At 47.9% G+C, this 21,128-nt stretch overlaps 1 protein-coding gene and 1 pseudogene across 1 annotated transcript in view; one reads left to right on the top strand and one right to left on the bottom strand.

Annotated features, from left to right (window-relative positions):
• The window catches only part of LOC138942468 (odorant receptor 22c-like), a 123,175-nt gene that overhangs the window by 36,378 nt on the left and 65,669 nt on the right, over positions 1-21,128 (top strand). The window lies entirely within an intron of this gene.
• On the bottom strand, positions 12,045-13,467 carry LOC138942440 (activity-regulated cytoskeleton associated protein 2-like; annotated as a pseudogene).

Here is a 21,128-nt window from a genome sequence, read left to right as displayed (position 1 = left end):
CGATCACATCCACTACATGTGGGACAAGCAGACCCGCCCCCGCGCACCCTACCCATAGCCGAGGCTCCTGCAACCTCCAATAGCTCGGATGCGCAAATGGGGATGTCATTTCGACGGACGCGATCCGTTTGATTTCCTGGAAAGACTAGAGGAACTCACGATCGGACACCTATATCCCGAAGCCGCAATGTTGCTCGGACTTCCCGAGCTACTCAAGGGAGATGCCCTACGGTAGTACCGCAACAACCGCCACCGTTGGCAAACCTGGGGATTTCGACCGCCCGTTCCGGGCACAATTCCTGCCCCGCCGCTACCAGGCCGTCCTCCGCCGCGAAGCCGCCAACCGCCGCCAACAACCCGGCGAAAAATTTAAAAAATGCGTGGCCGACCTCGTGACGTTTATGCGACGGGCCGGCGGATTCACGCCGGAGGAGGAATACAAGCGTGTTTATCAGAATATGCGCCCAGAACTAAAGCGCTTTATCGGGTATGACGAAACGGAGGAGGTCGACGATCTGCGGGCGCGCGCAACTGAACTCGATTGACGAGGAGTGCGTGACCGAAGAACGACGCAACCGTCCGGCGAAACCGACCGTCGCCGCCGCTTACAACAAGGAAGAATGCTGTTGGCGATGCAAACAGTGGGGTCACACGAGGTTTAACTATAAGCTCCCGCCGCCAAAAATTTTGCTCACAATGTGGCAAGGACGGCGTACTCACACAACATGCCACCCAGCGGCGGGAAACGCCGAGCGGGCCGGGGCCGCGACGGCCAGCTCCCCGGTCCTTACATAAGGTCACGCCACGGCCACACCTGCGCATACAAATCAACCAAGAGCGATACGACGCCCTGCTCAACTCCGGGTCCGAGGTGTCTTTCGTAAATGCCAGGACGGCTAGCCACGCACAGCGATGGAGACACGAGGTTACGCAACGAAGGGGAGGTACAATTCGCGAACGGCAAGACCACTAACATAGCCGGCACGATCACCCTGCCCGTCCGGGTCACCAGCAAGACCTACTGGCACGACTTCACCATCCTACTAACGCTCGAAAGCCCGGTACTGATCAGCGTAGACCTCTGATCACGCACCGGCATCTGTCTCACCCCGCCGCAATATACGCCCGGAACGAACACCCCACCGCTACGCGGGACCACCGGAGGCCTGGCGCCCCGGACCGCCACCGAAGCGGAACAGCTGGAGGACTTCCTCACCCGCGAACTAGGAAAATTCGCGAGCGTCCAGGGACCGATCGACCGGGTCGGGTACACATGAGATCCGGTTGCGAGACGCAACCCCGATTAAGCAACGCTACCGACCACGCAACCCCGCGATGCAAGCGGTCATAGACCGAGAGATGGCAGAAATGGAGGCTGCCGGCGTCGTCGAACCATCCAAGAGCGCCTGGAGTTCACCTGGAGAGTGGTGCTGGTCAAAAAGAAAGACGGAAAATACCGCTTCTGCATAGACTTCCCCAAGGTTAACAATGCGACCGAAAAAGACGCATACCCGCTACCATAGGTAGTCGCGACCCTAGACAAACTAAGGGGCGCGCGATATCTAACCACGCTTGACTTAAAAAATGGGTATTGGCAGATCCCGCTTAAACCGGCAAGCCGACCGATTACGATTCCGGGACGAGGGTTATATCAATTTACGGTCATGCCGTTTGGTCTACACTCCGCGCCGGCCACCTTCCAACGATTATTAGACGCATCATCGGGCCGGCTCTCGAACCCAACGTATTCGTGTATCTAGACGACATTATCGTCATAACTAAGACGTTCGAAGAACATTTACAACTACTCGCCGAAGTTTTCCGTCACTTCGCGAGGCGAACCTGCGCCTCAACCCGGATAAGTGCCGATTCTGCATCAACAGCTAAAATATCTCGGACACGTGGTGGACCGCGAGGGAATATGCACTGACCCCGACAAGGTCAGCGCTGTCGCCAATTGGCCAAAGCCACGAACCGTCAAACAAGTCCGGCAATTCCTGGGGATGGCGTCCTAGTACCGGCGGTTTATCGCACATTTCTCGACCGTGGCCTCACCACTCATCCGACTCACAAAGAAGCACGCACGATGGGCCATGGGGCGAAGAAGAAGGAAACGCGTTCCGCGAATTAAAACGAACCTTCATCTCGATCCCTGTACTCGCCTGCCCAGACTTCACGCGCCGATTCGTGCTGCAGACCAATGCCAGCACTAGTGGCCTCGGAGCAGTCCTGACACAATACTTCGAGGAGGGGGAGCGCATAATCACGTATGCGAGCCGAACGCTTAACAGCGCCGAACAAAATTATAGCGCCACCGAGCTGGAATGCCTCACGGTGGTATGGGGCATCCGGCGAATGAAGGGCTACTTCGAGGGGTATCCCTTCACCGTATTAACCGACCAGTCACTGAAATGGCTGCAGCGTCTGGAGGCTCCCACCGGGCGACTCGCCCGATGGTTGTTCGAGCTCCAGCAATACGACCTCGAGATCAAATATCGCAAGGGCACGCTCAACCGTGTAGCCGACACCCTATCGCGGCAACCCGAGATCTGCGCCGCGACCGCGCACCGGTGCTGATGGTACCAGCGCATCTTCGAGGAGATCGAACGCGATCCAGCCAGCCGACCAGACTACCGCATCACGAAGGGGATGCTGTTCCACCACATCCTGCACAGCCTGGACTTTAAAGAGAACACAGCAGAAGAGCAGTGGAAAGAATGCGTACCAAGAGACTAGCGACAAGAAGTCCTGCGCAAATACCACGACGCTCCGACCGCAGGCCACCTCGGAATTGCCAAAACGGTCGCCCGCATCGCCGAGTACTACTACTGGCCCGGGATGTTCCGAGCGATCGCGGCATACGTACGAACGTGCGAGACGTGCCAAGCGCATAAGATGGCCCAACAACAACCAGCCGAGAAGCTCCACGCGACCGATGTACAACGACCCTGGGAACAGGTCACCACCGATCTCGTCGGACCACTACCACGCTCACGGCAAGGCCACACGTGGCTCTACGTGATGCAAGATCGATTCTCAAAATGGGTGGAATTAACACCGCTCCGCCAAGCAACCGCGAAAGCAATTACGAAGGCCATCACCGAGAGGGTGATACTCCGGTACGGCCGGCCCGAAACAATACTGTCGGATAACGGCACGCAGTTCACGTCGAAAGATTTCGCCGAACGACTAAAAGCCTTCAACATCCAGCACAAAACCGCGCCAGCTTATGCGCCGCATTGCAACCCGGTGGAAAGAACAAACCGTACGATCAAGACTATGATTGGAGAATTCGTCAACAAAGACCATCGAAACTGGGATGAACATCTGCCCGCATTCCAGTTCGCCTTTAATACGGCGGTACACGACGCCACCGGCTACACGCCGGCATACATCAATCACGGGCGAGAGCTCGTGCCGCCGCACCGTACTGCCCCAACGACCGGAGATACCTCGCCAGACGCTGTCCGAGAACGGCTGGACGACGCCTATAAAATCGTCCGGATATAGCTAGCCAGGGCTTTCCAACGGCAAGAGAAGTATTACAATCTCAGGCGACGAAGCTGGAAACCGCGCATCGGAAAATGGGTATGGAAAAAAGACCACCCGCTGTCGAAGAAAGCCGACAATTTCAATGCAAAACGCGCGCCGAAATATATCGGGCCGCTCGAAGTACGCCGAATCGTCTTGCCCGTAATCGTAGATCTGAGGAGTAAGCGGGGGAAATGGTACAAACATATACAGATCCAAGATTTGAAGGCCGCCAGAACAAAACAAACCGACGAAAACAATGATACCGAACAAAGACGACGATATCTCCACGACCGGACAAAACAAAAAAACCGAAAATAAATAACCGAAATCCAGTAAATAACGGCACAGAAAGCAACGATGAGTCAACCCGACGACATCCTCGCAGCAATAAACGAGCTGTTGGACGATCCGCTCTGCTGGTTCGAGCCACCGGCACTAGAACCGGCCATCCAGCAACCTGACACCACGGCCACACCGGGGACTAGGCAAACACCCACCGGCCAAAACAAGCCGACCGCCCAAAATCGGCACGCTGATTCAGCGTTCCGATCGGGCAAATCAACGCAAATTGGAGCAATTGATGCAGGCAACACCACCGCTGCCTGGCGGCCCGCGCCAACCGGCCACCGCGCCAGCCCGCAAAAAATCGCGAGAAACCACAGCCAGCGAAGACCAGCCGCCCTGCCTGTTAATGCTGACGGGACCGCTACCGCCACCGCCAATATGAGTCCAGGTGGAACCCGAAATTATTTTCGACGTTCCATACTTTGCGGTCCACGTCGCCCGCAAATATAAGATCCGGTCCCGCAGGGATATTGGGTCATGTGTTTCTCGAAAACCGGAGAACTAAGATACCGCCGCCGTATAGACTAACAGCGAGCGAGGCACGTAAACAAAACGTGGGAGAATGCCTCAAATTCAGGCATAATCTGCGGAGGGGGGTGATGTAACGTTACCCTCCATCGTTACCCGGCCGCCGATCCGCCGGAAATCCGCCGTCCGACGAATACCAGTCGGGCAAAATAAACATGCTCGATAAACATGCAAACCTGGCAAACCTGGGGGGACTTTGACCGCGCGTTCCGGGCCCAATTCCTACCCCGCCGGTACCGGGCCGTTCTTCGCCGCGAAGCCGCCGACCGCCGCCAACAAACCGGTGAACCGTTCAAACGGTACGTAGCCGACCTCCTAACGCTCATGCGCCGGGCCGGCGGATTTACACCGGAGGAGGAATACGAACGGGTGTACCAGAATATGCGCCCGGAGGTCAAGCGGTTCATCACCTACGACGAAACCAGAGAGGTCGGGGACCTGCAGGCGCGCGCCACCGAGCTTGAAGAAATCGACGCCGAATGCGCAACCGAAGCCCGACGCCACCGCCAGGGGACGACGATTCCGACCGTCGCCGCCACCTACAATCGCGACGAATGCTGTTGGCGATGCAAACAGCGGGGCCACACGCGGTTCAACTGCCAACGCCCACCGCGAAAGTTCTGCTCGCGGTGTGGCAAGGACGGGATACTGACGCGTCAATGCCACCCGCCGTCGGGAAACGCCGAGCGGGCCGGGGCCACGACGGCCGGCGCCCCGGGCCCTGCGTAAAGTACACGCCACGGCCGCACCTACCGGTACACATTAACCGAGACCGGTACGACGCCCTGCTCGATTCCGGGTCCGAAGTCTCGTTTGTCAACGCCCGGACAGTTAGCTTCGCACGACGATGGGGACACAAAGTCGCCTCCCGTGAAGGGGAAGTGCAACTCGCCGACGGCGAGATTACTAACACCGTGGACACGATCAAATTGCCCATCCAGATCACCGGCCGGACCTACTGGCATACATTTACGATCCTGCCGACGCTCGAAAGCCCGGTATTAATCGGCGTAGACCTTTGGTCGCGTATCGGCATCAGCCTCACACCACCGCGATGCACGTCCAGGACAACCACCCCGCCGCTACACGGGACCACAGGGGGGCTAGCGCGACAGACCGGAAGCGAGGAACAGGCACTAAAAAGTTTTCTCGAACGCGAACTCGGAAAATTCGCGAACATCCAGGGGCCGACCGACCGCGTACACCACGAAATACGACTACGGAACACCACGCCAATTAAACAAAGGTACCGACCGCGAAACCCGGCGATGCAGGCCGTTATAGATCGAGAGGTAGCCGAAATGGAGGCCGCCGGCGTCATCGAACCCTCCAAGAGCGCCTGGAGCTCGCCCGTGGTACTAGTCAAAAAGAAAGACGGAAAGTACCGGTTTTGTATAGACTTCCGCAAGGTGAACGACGCCACGGAGAAGGATGCGTATCCATTGCTACAAGTGACCGCGACGCTAGACAAGCTCCGGGGCGCGCGATACTTGTCAACGCTCGACCTCAAAAACGGGTATTGGCAAGTACCACTCAAAACAGCCAGCCGACCGATCACCGCCTTTACGATACCCGGAAGAGGGCTGTATCAGTTCACGGTCATGCCGTTTGGGTTGCATTCCACACCGGCCACGTTCCAACGACTTCTGGACACGATCATCGGTCCAGCCCTCGAGCCAAACGTATTCGTATACTTAGACGATATCATCGTCATTAGCGAAACATTTGAAGAACACCTGCAGCTGCTAAACGAGGTGTTCCGCCGACTACGCGGGGCGAATCTGCGCCTCAACCCGGAGAAGTGTAGGTTTTGCGTTGACCAGTTGAAATATCTCGGGCACGTGGTTGATCGCGAGGGGATACGGACGGATCCCGACAAAGTCAGCGCCGTTGCTAACTGGCCCGAGCCGAAGACCGTTAAACAAGTCCGACAGTTCCTGGGGATGGCGTCCTGGTACCGCCGGTTTATCGCGAATTTCTCGACCGTTGCCGCGCCGCTCACTCAGCTCACTAAGAAACGCGCCCGGTGGACCTGGGGCAAAGACGAGGAGGAAGCGTTCCGCACCTTGAAGCGGACGCTCATTTCCGCACCGGTGCTCGCCTGCCCAGATTTTACGCGGCGGTTCGTGCTGCAAACCGACGCCAGCACCAGCGGCCTGGGGGCCGTATTGACACAGTACTTCGAGGAGGGGGAGCGCGTAATCGCATATGCGAGCCGAACCTTAAATAGCGCCGAGCGAAATTATAGCGCTACCGAGCTGGAATGCCTCGCGGTCGTATGGGGCATCCGGCGCATGAAGGGCTACCTCGAAGGGTACCCTTTCACCGTGCTGACCGACCATCAGTCTTTAAAATGGCTGCAGCGCCTGGAAGCTCCCACCGGGCGCCTCGCCCGGTGGCTATTCGAGCTCCAACAATACGACCTCGAAGTGAAGTACCGCAAGGGCACGCTCAACCGCGTAGCCGACGCCCTGTCACGACAGCCCGAGCTTTGCGCCGCGACCGCCCGCCGATGCCGGTGGTACCGACGAATATTCACGGAAGTCGAACGCGAGCCGGCCAGCCGACCAGACTACAGGATCACCGAGGGGAAGCTGTTCCGGCATATCCTGCACACCTTGGATTTCAAGGAGACCGCGGCGGAAGATCAATGGAAGGAGTGCGTACCAGAGGAGCAACGACACACGGTGCTACAGAATGGGCATGACGCACCAACAGCCGGACACCTGGGCATAGCCAAGACCACCGCGCGCATCGCCGAACATTACTATTGGCCAGGGATGTTCCGAGCCATTGCCGGATATGTGCGGACCTGCGAAACCTGCCAAAAACACAAAGTGGCCCAGCAACAACCGGCCGGGAAGCTCCACGCAACCGACGTACAACGACCCTGGGAGCAGGTCACCACCGATCTCGTAGGGCCACTGCCACGATCACGCCAGGGCCACACGTGGCTCTACGTGATGCAAGACCGGTTTTCGAAGTGGGTAGAACTGACACCGCTACGCCAAGCCACCGCCAGAGCCGTCACGAGGGCCATCACCGAGAGGGTAATACTCCGACACGGCCGGCCAGAATTCATCCTGTCGGATAATGGCACACAATTTACATCGAGAGAATTTTCTGAACGACTACGAGCATTTAACATCCGGCATAAGACCGCACCAGCCTATGCGCCGCACTGCAACCCCGTGGAGAGGACCAACCGGACGATCAAAACGATGATCAGCGAATTTGTCGATAAAGACCACCGGGATTGGGACGAACATCTGCCCGCATTCCAGTTCGCCTTTAACACCGCCGTCCACGACGCCACCGGGTATACACCGGCCTATATAAATCACGGGCGAGAGCTCGTACCACCGTACCGCATCGCACCAGCCACCGAGAGAACCTCGCCAGATACCACGCGAGAACGGCTGGACGACGCGTATAAGATTGTCCGGATCCGACTGGCGAGAGCTTTTCAACAACAAGAGAAGCACTATAATCTCCGGCGCCGAGAATGGAGACCGCACATCGGCGAATGGGTGTGGAAAAAGGACCACCCGCTGTCGAAAAAAGCCGACAGTTTCAATGCGAAACTCGCGCCAAAATACATCGGGCCGCTCGAAGTTCGCCGAATCATCTCGCCGGTAATCGTCGATCTAAGGAGCAAGCGAGGGAAGTGGTATAGGCATATACACATCCAGGATCTCAAAGTCGCAAAAACAAAAACAGACGGCGACGACAACAACTCGGAAGACGAAGACGACGATACCCCCACTACCGCCGGGGCAGAATAAACCGCCGAAATCCAGGAAGAAACGGCTCAGAAGGCCAAGATGTGCGATTCAGAGAGCATCCTCGCCGCTATTAATGAGCTCCTGGGAGAACCAGGGCTCCCAGCTCCACCGCCGCCGCCAAACACCAGCCGACTCGACGACGGAACACCGCCGACGACCGACCGTCAGTCTACCGGCCCAGCCGACCGACCATCCGGCCGGCCACCGAAAGTCGGGACGCTGATTCAGCGCTCCGACCATGTAAATCAGCGGAAAATGCACCAGCTGATGCAGGCTCCTGATGCCGACCGGCCCGCTACCACCGCCACCGATTCGAGTCCAGGTGGAACCCGGCATCATCTTCGACGTGCCCCACTTCGCCGTGCATGTGGCACGCAAATATAAGATACGATCACCGCAGGGGCACTGGGTGATGCGGTTTTCGAAAGACGGGCAACTTCGATACCGCCGCCGCTTAAACTAGAACCAGCGAGCGGAAAACACGCCGAACACCGCGGAACCGAAACCATTATATGCCTCTAATTTCAGGCATACTAGACCGGAGAGGTGATGTAACGATGCATCCCTCCACCGTTACCCGGCCGTCGATCCGCCGGAAGTCCGCCGCCCGACAAACACCGGTCGGGCATGATGCGGAGGCGCCGAGCGCCCATTTTTAAAGATTTATCAAACGCTCGAATTTATAACCGCCGTCAAGACGCGTTGTTTACCGGGAATCGTCGCCGCGCTCGGGTAACCGTACCGACCGTTCCCGAAACCACCCGAGTCGCGCGCGACGGTTCAACTTGAAACAATATGCCTTAAAACAATCAGGCATATTACGCACGCGCACCCGCCGGAAAAAGCGGTATAAATAAGAGCCAATTTTCTATCTCGAGACCAGATCTTCCGCAACCGCCAGAGTCAGTACGACGCCTGGAATCCAGAACGATCCTGAAAACACGCTCGAAGAGAGAGAAAACGGGGTTGGGAGTACCCAGCCTCCGCCGAGAGTTTGCGGCATCTCTAAGAGCGATCCTTTAAAATCTCTGCAACCGAGGAACACGAGGTTGGGCGTACTCAGCCTCCGTCGGGAGTTCTCGACACCTCACACGCATCCGTCCACCTACGTGCAACGGCGATCATCCAGTGGTAGGGAGTTCCCTGCCATTGACGGGTGTTCCCGTCGGCCGTTGCACTCCTGCATTCTACGGGAAAATCATCCCGACGAAACAATACCGCGATATCCGCGAACTCGCAGTAGTTCCGCGACCGCCATTACTGCAATCGGACTCGCCATTAATACGGCGCGCTAAGTCCCGCTCAAGGGGGAGGATCTAATCCAGCCGCGACATCGATCGACGCAATCAGATCGATACCGACACGTCTAAGGACCGCCCACCGGCCCGACCGAAATTACCGCCCGGTAGTTAGCGGCCTCTGCCGAAATCCAGATCCGCGCACGTAATCGATAATCGTATCGAATCGCTGAAAGCGCGCTTCGCAACACACTCCGCGCATTGTAATTCGGACGCATCGCGATCGCCTCGACCATACACATTGTAAACCATACGAGATATTTCACGTTCGCACACGCACTCGCTCGCTCACCATCTCACTCACATACAAGCGCACACGCTCACACACACACAACATTTATACACATACACTCACTCTGTATCCACACATACTTACACGCAATAAATTATATTTTACCTAACGTATCTATCGTTCGTCTCTCGATACCCTTTCACGAGCCCCGGATCCCGACCGAGTTATCCACGACCGCCTCGCGAAAGAGGTTTATTACAAAGTTTATTTTTAAAATGTGTATTGTAAAGGGGGGGGAGGTCTCTCGATCCTTGTGTTCTGTGACGCGAAATCGTGAGAAAGCCTCCTTGATATAATATGTCGGTTCAACAGATCTAGACGGTTGCTACGGGATGCCCGATGGTTATTGGGTCACAGAACAACACCGATAAAGTTATTATTGAAATATATATTTAGAGCTTACAAGAAAAGAAGACTATATCGTATGACTGTGTGTACGACTCTCTGTATGACTGTCTGTCGTGACTTCTCGGACCGTTCTCCTCTCTACTCTCTCTGGGCGCTAGTATCGCGCCGATCGTATCACCCTTTGTCAGTGGTTCTCGATCGTGTAACGGGGCCCTTCGCGCTACATACTCCCTCTTTGGATTTAATAGGAGTCCTCGACAAAAATCCAACATCCTCTTCTTGCTGCGAAGGGGCCTTGTCTTTCCTAGGGCAACCTCTCTTCTTGAGGGGTCTGACTGGTTCAACGATGATGTCTTTGGATTCGCCCCCTTTCCATGCATCGAGATCTGAAACATAATGAACTGAGAGCAGTTCACCAGTAGAATTGTCAGCTATCTGATAACTGACAGGTGAAATTCACTTAGCGATCCGATAGGATCCATCCCTTTTCGGAACAAATTTAGACGTTACTCTTTGAAGAGTGTTGCTCAGTATCCTTGTTTTGACCATCACTTAGTCTCCTATTTGAAAGTTTTCAGCTTGTCGTCTGGATTGATCAGCATACGTTTTGCGTCTATCCTGTTCCCGTTCGTGGACTTCGACGACTTCCTTCATGGTCTCGGAGTTGGTAAATTTAGAATAGCCGCTATTTTGTCTTCGTTCGGGCGTATTTCTTCTGGTGTAATTACGTGTCCTAAAAATTTTACCTGCGAAGTGGCGGAATTGCATTTTTCCCGTTTGGCTCGTAATTTGAATTCGCGTAAGCGATTGAAGACTTGTTGCAAGTCTTTTATGTGTTCTTCAAAGCTAATCGATATTACTACAATATTATGTCATCTAAATATACTATTACCACGATATCTTTTAATCCTCGTCGAAATCGGTCCATCAATCGTTGAAATGTGGCGCCGGAATTCTTTAAGCCGAATGGCATGCGTTTAAAACGAAAGGTACCAAAAGGTGTGGTAATTGCAGTCTTGTCTCTATCTGTGGGCTTCACGCTCACTTGCCAATATCCCGAACGTAGATCGATAGTAGACATATATGGTAGAGAGTCCTTTTCGCAAGATGTATCAATTCATCGATTCTGGGCATTGGGTATGGATCCGTCTTTGTAATAGCATTAAGGCGGCGATAATCGACATAAATTCGTACAATACCATCCTTTTTGGGCACAAGTACTACTGAAGTGGCCCAAGGAGAGTCGCATTCCTCTATAACAGTGCTGGGATTTACTTGCACATTTTGGCCCGATTTCGTGATTCACGCCTATTGCCCCCCACTCACCACTCGTGCGTTAGCAACGAGTCGCCAGATACGCGTAACTAAGGAACGCGACGCTTTGTCTCAGGAGCGTCTGTATATAAGAATGCCCAAATATAATAATAAGACAATACTTTTTTAAAATTAAAAGTTTTTCTTCAATATTTTATATCAATGAATTATAAAATATGGAAGAAAAACTTTTAATTCTAAGAATTTTCGCGCTGTATTTAGAAAAGTATTATCTTATTATTATATTTGGGCATTCTTACATATAAACGCTCCTGAGACGAAGCGCCGCGGTTCTTAGTTACGCATATCTGGCGACTCGTTGCTAACGCACGAGCGGTGAGTCGGGGGCAATAGGCGTGAGCCAAAAATCGGGCCGAAATGTGCAAGTAAATCCCAGCACTGCTCTATAACGTCAGTTTTCAACATAGAGTTTATTTCTTTCTCTAAAATTTCTTTGTTTGGTTTAAACATTTTATATGGCGGTATAGCTATAGGTGCGTTATTACCGGTATCGATAACATGTTTGGCGTATGGAGTTGGTTCTCCCTCTAGAGCAAAAATATCCTCATTGATTGCTAGGAACTCATCAAGTTCCATTTGTTAATCTTGAAGTAAATCACGTGCTTCATCTTCACGCAACGTGCTTGCATAATTTCTCTGTAGAGTAGTGAACGTCTCGTTACTCTCAAATTTTAAATCGTGTGGCTCGTCATTGTCTGCAAAATACCATACACGTTTATGAAAATTTAATACTATCTATGCGTTTTCGATAAAATCCATTCCAAATAACATATAATTGTTTTGTGCATGCGGCATTATGATGAATGTAGTGTTAATTGTGCGATCAGCTACTTGGACATCGACCTCCGTTAATAGTACGTTCCCTTCATTGAACGTTCCGTCTGCCAGTCCGATACGTATGTTCGATCTCTCGAACTTTTGTCCTCTCTTGGCGAGCACTTTATAGAGGCTATGTCCTGCGACACTTAATTTGGCGGCGGTATCAATTAGTCCTGTCCCTTTCGCTCCTAATATTTCTACGTTGAGAACCGGTCTGTTTCTATATTTTGCTTGTATTTCGGATGCATCTACAAGGCAAAATTCGGACTTAACCTCGTTCCTGTCAGTTTTTTCTCTCTTGTTGCATTTTGGACAGTCTTTACGGAGATATCCAGGGTTGCCACAACCGAAACATTATCGCGGGTTAGACGCGCTGATTACCTATGTCAGTTTCATCGGTATCGGTTCCGCCTCGATTCTTTCTAGATGGCGCGGTTGTGTCTTCGTCCCGTTTTTTTCGGATATTCTTACACTCATCTATGGTGTGTCCGAAATTTTTACAGTATTTACAACGAGGACGCGTTTCATGTTTCCGCGGCGATACCGATCGTGCCTTTTGGGGTGCTTCCGCCTTGGCCTCTTCTACTTCCCTCGCGAGATCGAGTAATTCCGAGAACGACGCGACTTTTTCGCGTAATATTTCTTTTCGAATTTTATACGATAATAGTCAGTACACCATGTTTATTTGCATGCTTTCCGACAATGACGTATCGTATGGGAGTTTCGAGAGCAGCGCATGCGCTTTGCACACAAATATGTCCGTCGGTGTATCCTCTTTTTATTCGCGGGAAAATAGTTCTTTATATATGCGATATGCCGGTTTCTTCGGTCCGTATGTTTGTCTCAGTAATACTATCGCAATGTCCCACGTATTTACTGTATTTTTGACACCTTGCCACCATGTCGCGGCGAGACCCGTAAGAAGAATTGGTAATCCTTTTAATGCGTTTTCGTCGGATATATTCGCGCAGTCTTTATATGTAAAGATCGCGTCTATGAATGCTTCCACATCGGATTTTTTGTCTCCGTCGAAACGAGATGTACATCGCGAGAAATTACCTTGCAGATGCGCGATGTGTGCAGCGGGGACGTTGGCGGCAGATATCTGTATCTGTTGTAGTAGCGTAGCGAACTGTTCGTTCGTCAACGTAATTGCATTACCTGGTTGTTGCTTTTCAGCCATCTTGTCTTTCTGTTTCTCTTTGCTTTCCTTTATGCTAGTCCTCTGTTGTGTTTGCGACCGCGTCACCGGTCGTGATCGACCGTTTTCAGACGATGTCTTGACTTGGAGGGATGACTTACTGTCGTAGATCTGACCACAACGTTGGGCGCCAGTTGTAAGGAGGGGGGAGGGGTCTCTCGATCCTGGTGCTCTGGGACGCGAAATCGTGAGAAAGCCTCCTTGATATAATATGTCGGTTCAACAGATCTAGACGGTTGCTACGGGATCCCCGATGGTTATTGGGTCACAGAACGACACCGATAAAGTTATTATTGAAATATATATTTAGAGCTTACAAGAAAAGAAGACTATATCGTATGACTGTGTGTACGACTCTCTGTATAACTGTCCGTCGTGACTTCTCGGACCGTATTCTCTCTGGGCGCTAGTATCGCGCCGATCGTATCGCCCCCTGTCAGCGGTTCTCGATCGTGTAACGGGGCCCTTCGCGCTACAGTATTATAATAAAACGCGCGTGTGTGTGTGTGTGTGTTTAAAAATAATAATAAAAAATAATAAAAATAATAATAAATATAAATATAAAATAAAAATGATATGAAATATATATAATAAGGCGGCGTTTCTCTTGAAACAGAAAAATAAAAGTCATTAATATATTAGGTGTACAACTTTGCTTCCGCCGTTTTTTTCCGAAATTCGAGGCTTTATTGTAAAAAACTGGTTATATATTTATGATTCAAAGTATTGTCCATCGCTGGCCATTACTTTCTCCCATCTTTCGGGCAGCGTACGAATCCCGCGTTGAAAAAACTGGTCATCTTTTGAAGCGATCCACGAATCGATCCAATTTCTTACTTCTTCATAAGACCGGAAGTGCTGGTCAACCAAGCCGTGTGCCATTGATCGAAACAAGTGATAGTCAGAGAGAGCAACGTCTGGAGAATACGGCGGGTGGGGTAGGGCTTCTCATTTCAACGTTTCCAAGTATGTCTTGACCACTTTCGCAACATGGGGTCGAGCATTGTCATGCTGCAAAATCACTTTATCGTGTCTCTCGTGGTATTGCGGCCGTTTGTCTTTTAATGCTCGGCTCAAACGCATTAATTGCGTTCGATAACGATCGCCTGTGATTGTTTCAGTCGGTTTTAACAGCTCATAATACACTACGCCGAGCTGGTCCCACCAAATACAGAGCATGATCTTGGAGCCGTGAATATTCGGAATTGGCCGTCGACGTGGAAGCATGGCCGAGATATCCCCATGATTTTCTGTGCTTGGGGTTATCGTAATGAACCCATTTTTCGTCCCCAGTCACAATGCGATGCAGAAATCCCTTCCGTCTTTGCCTTTCAAGCAACTGTTCACAAGCAAATAAACGCCGTTCAACATCTCTCGGTTTTAACTCGTACGGCACCCAATTTCCTTGCTTCTGAATCATTCCCATGTCTTTGAGGCGTTTTGAAATCGCTTGTTGAGTCACTCCCAATGATCGTGCCAATTCTTTTTGACTTTGACTCGAGTCTTCATTAAGTAATGCCTCCAATTCTACAGCTCCGAAAACCTTTTCTCTTCCACCGCTATGCCGGTCTTCGACGTGAAAATCACCGTTCTTGAAGCATTGAAACCACTCACGACACGTTCTTTCACTAATAGCGGCTTCAACATAAGTATTTGAGAGCATTCGATGAGCCTCAGCCCCAGATTTCTTCATATTGAAGCAGAAAATTAAAACCTCCCGCAAATGACGAGAATTTGGCTCGTAAACTGACATTTTTAATCGAGAATAACTTTATGATGCAGACACAAATCGACTAATGTTTCTATGGAGTTATGTTGACAGATGCCCAAGTTTATTGCATGACGTCTATGATCTATTTATTTCGACCACTACTTACCGCTAAAGCCGTCTATAGGAAAACGGCGGAAGCAAAGTTGTACACCTAATACTAATTTAATCATTTTTAATATTTAATATCACGAATCTTAAAAAAGGTACTTACAGTTAATTTTTCGACTTTTTGCTCGGAGGCTCATCCCACGATTCCTCGATATCCTCCTCGTACGACTCGAGGTCGAAGAGATGTCTTAACTCCGCATGGAGGCCGGCGGGGTTGTTTTCCCAGACATCCTCGCGGATCTCCCGCTCGTGATGTCGCATCATTCTTATAAATCGCCGGTGTTCTATATTTATGAATCCAGGGATCTTGATATCGATCTTAGAGTATCGTACTATAAAATAAAATTATAATATATTATAATACAATATATACTATGGCTGCATTCGGGAAGACGCTATTAACGCTATAAACACAAACGCTACAAACTTTGTTCGGGGAGCCAATAGCGGGATAGTGATAGTAAGCTCCTCAAACGCAACCAAATAAAATTCGCAACATGGCCGACATTGATGCAAATATAAACGATAAAGCAATAAATGTTTTTGTTTCTGTTTTCGTTTTTTTGGGAGGTTATGCCGGCGCAATCAAGTGTTCGAGCATGTTCAAGGAGAGAATAAGCGCCAATCAGTGCTAATAGCATCTCGTACCTTATCTCGAAAATAATAGCGAGAAATAGCTCGAATAATGACGTCACGCTGCTTTTAGAATGACGTCATCATCGATTTCATAGCGCCAAAAAGCGTTTCCTCGAATGGTCTCCGACGATAATTGCGCCAATAGCGTGCTTCCCAAATGCAGCCTATAAATAATTAATACAACGTAAAATATGCGGAAATATTACTTACTCTCTGGTATACTACAAGATTCAATAGGGCTCTTAGCAGCCCCATTGCTAAATCTTTAGCCCACCCACGCGTTCAAGTGGCTCCGGCACAATACCGTTTCTATCAACGACGGCATTTTTTTTTAAATTGTTACTCGCACTTTAATACTTTGAAGTCAGACTATCAAACGTTCCCTCTGGCAACTCGGATGAGAGTATCCTGTCGCATCTGTCCGCATAATACAGGACACCACGATGGTTCTATCTTGTTTATATTATTTATAAATTGTAGCAATCGGACATCGGCGCTCGCCTTATTATCTAATGTTACGCACAATAATGCGAGCGGCTCTTCCTAGAAAAAAAAATGAAGAGATTTCTATTTTGAAGAGATTCTATTTTGTTTATATATATTTCAAATACTCTATCAACGCTCGCTTTATCATCTTTAAATTCAATAATGTCGCACGTGCAATAATGTGAGACGTTATTTGTTTATAAATTCAAGCATCTATATCAATCGGCACCCGCCTTTGTAATACACCGTGCCAATTATGCTTCCGCGATAAGCATTTCCGCCTGCCTGACGTCATTCCCCCTCGCCACTGAAATCCCCCTCCGCCAGAATGACGTCATTCCTCCTCGCCAACGAAATCTCTCCGTCCCTCACTTTCCCGCGGAGGACCGTAGCTTACAACTTGTTAGAACCGACCCATTACTCCTACTCGAGAGCGATTGCGGCAGCGGACGAAGAGAACTCCGGCGATTACTGAGGGCGGAAAACTGGCAGAACGAAAGGAGGTCGTCACTCCGTGCCGTCCCGACGGAAGGGAAAGTACCGGTGAGGTTATCCTCCGCCAATTTAGCCACGCGCGATCGCGCCCGGAAATCGTTTTGTTCTGTTGTCGTCGCCGTGATTTCGTGCTTTGGTATAGTGTAGATTTTTGTGTCACGGCCACGTCGTCAAGTGATTTGAGCTCCGGAGCCTCGAAAGTATCGGTTTCCGCGAATCGAAACCTTACCTCGCATTTTTAATAACCATGTGTCGTTTCTTTGGAGATTCGGATTCCGATATTGTATTTGTGTGGGTTCGTTTACGAATCTTCGCGTCTAAACTTTGCGTACACTCTTAGTTCAAATTTCTTTCGCGATGATAGCGCAAATTGAGTGAATGTGTGTCGAGCTTTTTGTAAGCATGTCTCGTTCGTCCGGAAATAACAAATGTGCATGTTTCGCTTATTGCTTGTTAGTTGTAAGTTGCGTATTAGTTTTTAAGCAGTAATAGCGGGCAATACGGTCGCCATCAACGGATCAATATCGAGAATCGGATCGAGTTATCACCCGAATTAACGTGGAAATTGATTGTTAACGTCGATACTGATTATTTGTCAACTCTGCGGTGCGAGGCGTAGTTAACGCCGAGAAATATATCGGGCCGACATCGGCGTACCTCTTCCGGGGTTGCGCGCCCCGTTTCCAACACCTAGTCTTGCAGCCGCGTTTCTTTTTACCGTGGCCGAATATCCGCGCAGTCTTTATCATTACTGTTCTCAAAGAGCTTCGGCTCCCGCTATTATAATAAATTTATTATTTTCTTTGTTTTAATCATCGAGTTTACTTTCAGTTGTGTTTGTCGTTCCAGTAATTGTCGTCTCTTGCATAAATTGTCGTGTTACAGCAACACTCGCCCTGCCCTTCTACCGTTAGGCGAGCTAGTCAGCCCGTGGCGAATTCCAGCGATTTCTTTCGCGGCTATTTCGCGCTTATTTCATATGTCTCGCGAATTAATACGTGAAAGACCCTATCTGGCGCCCAAGTTCGATTTTTGCGATTATTTCTCGGATTGCGTCACGGTATGCGCGGAACTCCTAACATCTCGTTCCTACCCGGCGCGTTATCCTTTTTCCCTTTTCGTTTTTGTCAACGACTATTCCGCATCTCCCGTTCAGTAAATTAGCTCCTGTTCGGCGCAACTTACACCCGCGCGACGGAGAGAACGACTCGGCGGACGCGTTTATCATTCAGCAGCGAGGCGGAAGTCGTCGCAATTCTTATAACTTTACATTATTATTTTATACATATGCACATAACATTGTTTCTCCAGGCATATTTGCACACCTAAACGAATAATCATACATGAGCGCTGCAAATGCGCCTTGAGGGACAAAATCGTTTCGCATGTGTGCCTGCAAGCATACGTACGTGAGAGTCTGAAACTTATGATTATGATAATAATGATAAAGAACGAAAAATGTCACAATTCTGATATACGATCATCATTTTTCGGGATTGACTGCACCAATCTTATTCGAACTGATCGTAATCGAAAGCTTGTATTCACATTATAATAAGAGTGCCGTTGAATTTTTTATTACGGCTTTAGTTATTAAAATATCTTAATCGAAAGTTTACTAGATCTAAAATTACGGATAAGCTACTTGGTAGCGCCGCGGCTCCTGTACATAGGCAAACCGTTGACGAGCCAGAAAGAAATTTTTTCATATACTTCGTGTCGCGACGCTACTGCATCGCTTGATTACGGTAAGATTATCGAAAACTAAATATTTTACGAGATATTTTATTTTTTATATCAAAATATGTTAGATTAAAATATAAAATAACTCAAAAAATATTTAATAAGAAAATACTTTATTATAGTGTTTTGAAAAGCTGTCGAGATAAGCTATAAGAAGATGCAATAAAAAATAGAGGTTTCAGTTTAAAAAATTCAATATGACCTTGATATGACGTTAACAACGCCACCCAAAGTCTAACTAATATTCCTATCTTCTTTTCCCCTTAATACCAAACAACTTTTGTTTAAAAAGTTTTCTTCTAAAACTTATAAGTTTTAAGATATTTGAGTGGATAAATTAAAATTAGTTACCCTGCATATGTACACATATACATATATACATATACATATATTTTAAGCATATTAATAATTAAACATCAATTATTTTATTAAAATTATTAAGGAATGGAATAACCGTAAAATTTTTTGAAAAAGAAAAGAGTTTATTTTATAACAATATAATATAATTAATACTTTACTAACAAGAAACACTACTCAAGTATTTTTTTCTGATTTTGAGAAAGATAAGCTTTGGATTATAGTTTAAGTTAAAATAAGAGACACGTATATTTTTATTTATTTTCTAATTAAATACATTATATATATTAGAAATACAACTAAGTTTCCACCGTTTTTCATTAAAAAATTATTTTTTATTAATATAAAAAAAACGGTACAATATTATTTTAATTGAAACATCTATTGTTTGCACCTACCATCTTTTAAGCAGCATATGCATGCTATGGTAAAAAAATATTTCGTTTTTGGATGCGATGAAGTAGTCGATCCATTTTTTAACATCTGCTTTATTTTAAATATATGCACCGAAGGGGTTGACGGAATAAGTGATAATTAGATGGCGTGATATCTGAAAAGTATGCTGGATTGGGAAGGACTTCCTATTCTAGATCATATAGCGTTTGTTTGGCCTGATGAGCAATATGAGGCTTTCTATTATCGTGGAGTAAAATGTCTGCATCATTTTGAGGCATTCGCCGGTTGTTTTCCTTGAAGCGCGTGGTTCAAATGATTCAATTGATGCACATAGTGCTACTGTAATTATTTGACCTGGTTCATAATAAAATATTTCATGTTCAGCCACGGCTGAAGTTACTCCTCTGATAGGATGAACATGGTATATTTTATTATGAACTCTTTCCACCGGATCAAACGGTCACAGCAAAACACTACAAGTATCAATTAAACTATTTGTACCAAGCACTTAAAAAAAAACGGCCAGCATGTGCCCCAGACTGACGCAAAATCACTTTATTCCACAACAATGCGAGACCCTATGTTGCTCATGAGGTCAAAGAAATGTTATATGATCTGGAATGAGGAAGTTTTTTCTCCCACAATATACTCCCCAGACATTGCACCGTTTGATTATCACTTTTTCCATTCAATGCCGCACAGTCTCTCCGATGTATGTATTCGAAATAAAGCAGTTATTTGAAAATGAGTTGATGACTTCATCACATCCAAAAATATTCTTTGGCAAAAGATATAAACGACAGATATTTTGACAAATTGTACTGTTTTTTTCTATTAATAAGAAAGTTTTTTGAAAAATAGCGGGAACTTAATTACTTTATAACAATATATATAATATATTACATATATATCAATTTTTAGAAACTTTTATTATTTATTTTTACTTTGTTAATAATTTCAAGTTTTGCTATTAGACAAATTAAAAAATTTTTAGAAATTAACGAAGTAGGAAAATTTCGAAAAATATAACATTTTTGAAATATAATTTTATTTTTATAAAATACGTGAAAACCCCATAAAACTTTTATTTAAAGTATAATATATTTTTATATCTTTTTTGTTCCGACAGTATTCTGAATAATATGGGGTGTATATGGAAAAAGAGAGAGAAAAGCAGACATACCTGTAATAGTATCTTTAGCCGTAATAAAAGCATTAACGCATTTCTATTTTTTACTGGATGATTATTCCTGCTTCTGAGCTATATATTTAAATCTTACACCTAATACATGTATGCGACTCATAATATATTATATGACTTCAGAGTGATGAATGGTCCATATTTATGGCTATATTTCATTTGATCAGTGCAGTGCCACAGAGAGATTTACACTAAAAATATTTATAGACATGATTGCAGAGGAAGATTATAGTTTTATTCTCACGAGTTGATAGCTGAATGCTAAATAAGCCATATATTCCATAAAATAACAACATTTCCTTATCATTTCCTGGACAAAGTCAGTATTCTTCAGAGTGAAAGAATAGTGCTTTAAAAATATAAAAACTGATTTTTTTCAAGGGTGTGGGTAATTTCTTTAACAGTTATTAAAGAATAAATAAAAAATATATGTCTCTTATTAATTCAGCA

This window comes from Polyergus mexicanus, unplaced genomic scaffold (assembly GCF_030449975.1).
Source record: "Polyergus mexicanus isolate NDT 795.1 unplaced genomic scaffold, iyPolMexi1.0 SCAF_22, whole genome shotgun sequence".
Taxonomy (NCBI): domain Eukaryota; kingdom Metazoa; phylum Arthropoda; class Insecta; order Hymenoptera; family Formicidae; genus Polyergus; species Polyergus mexicanus.
This window is presented reverse-complemented; position numbering and strand designations above follow the sequence as displayed.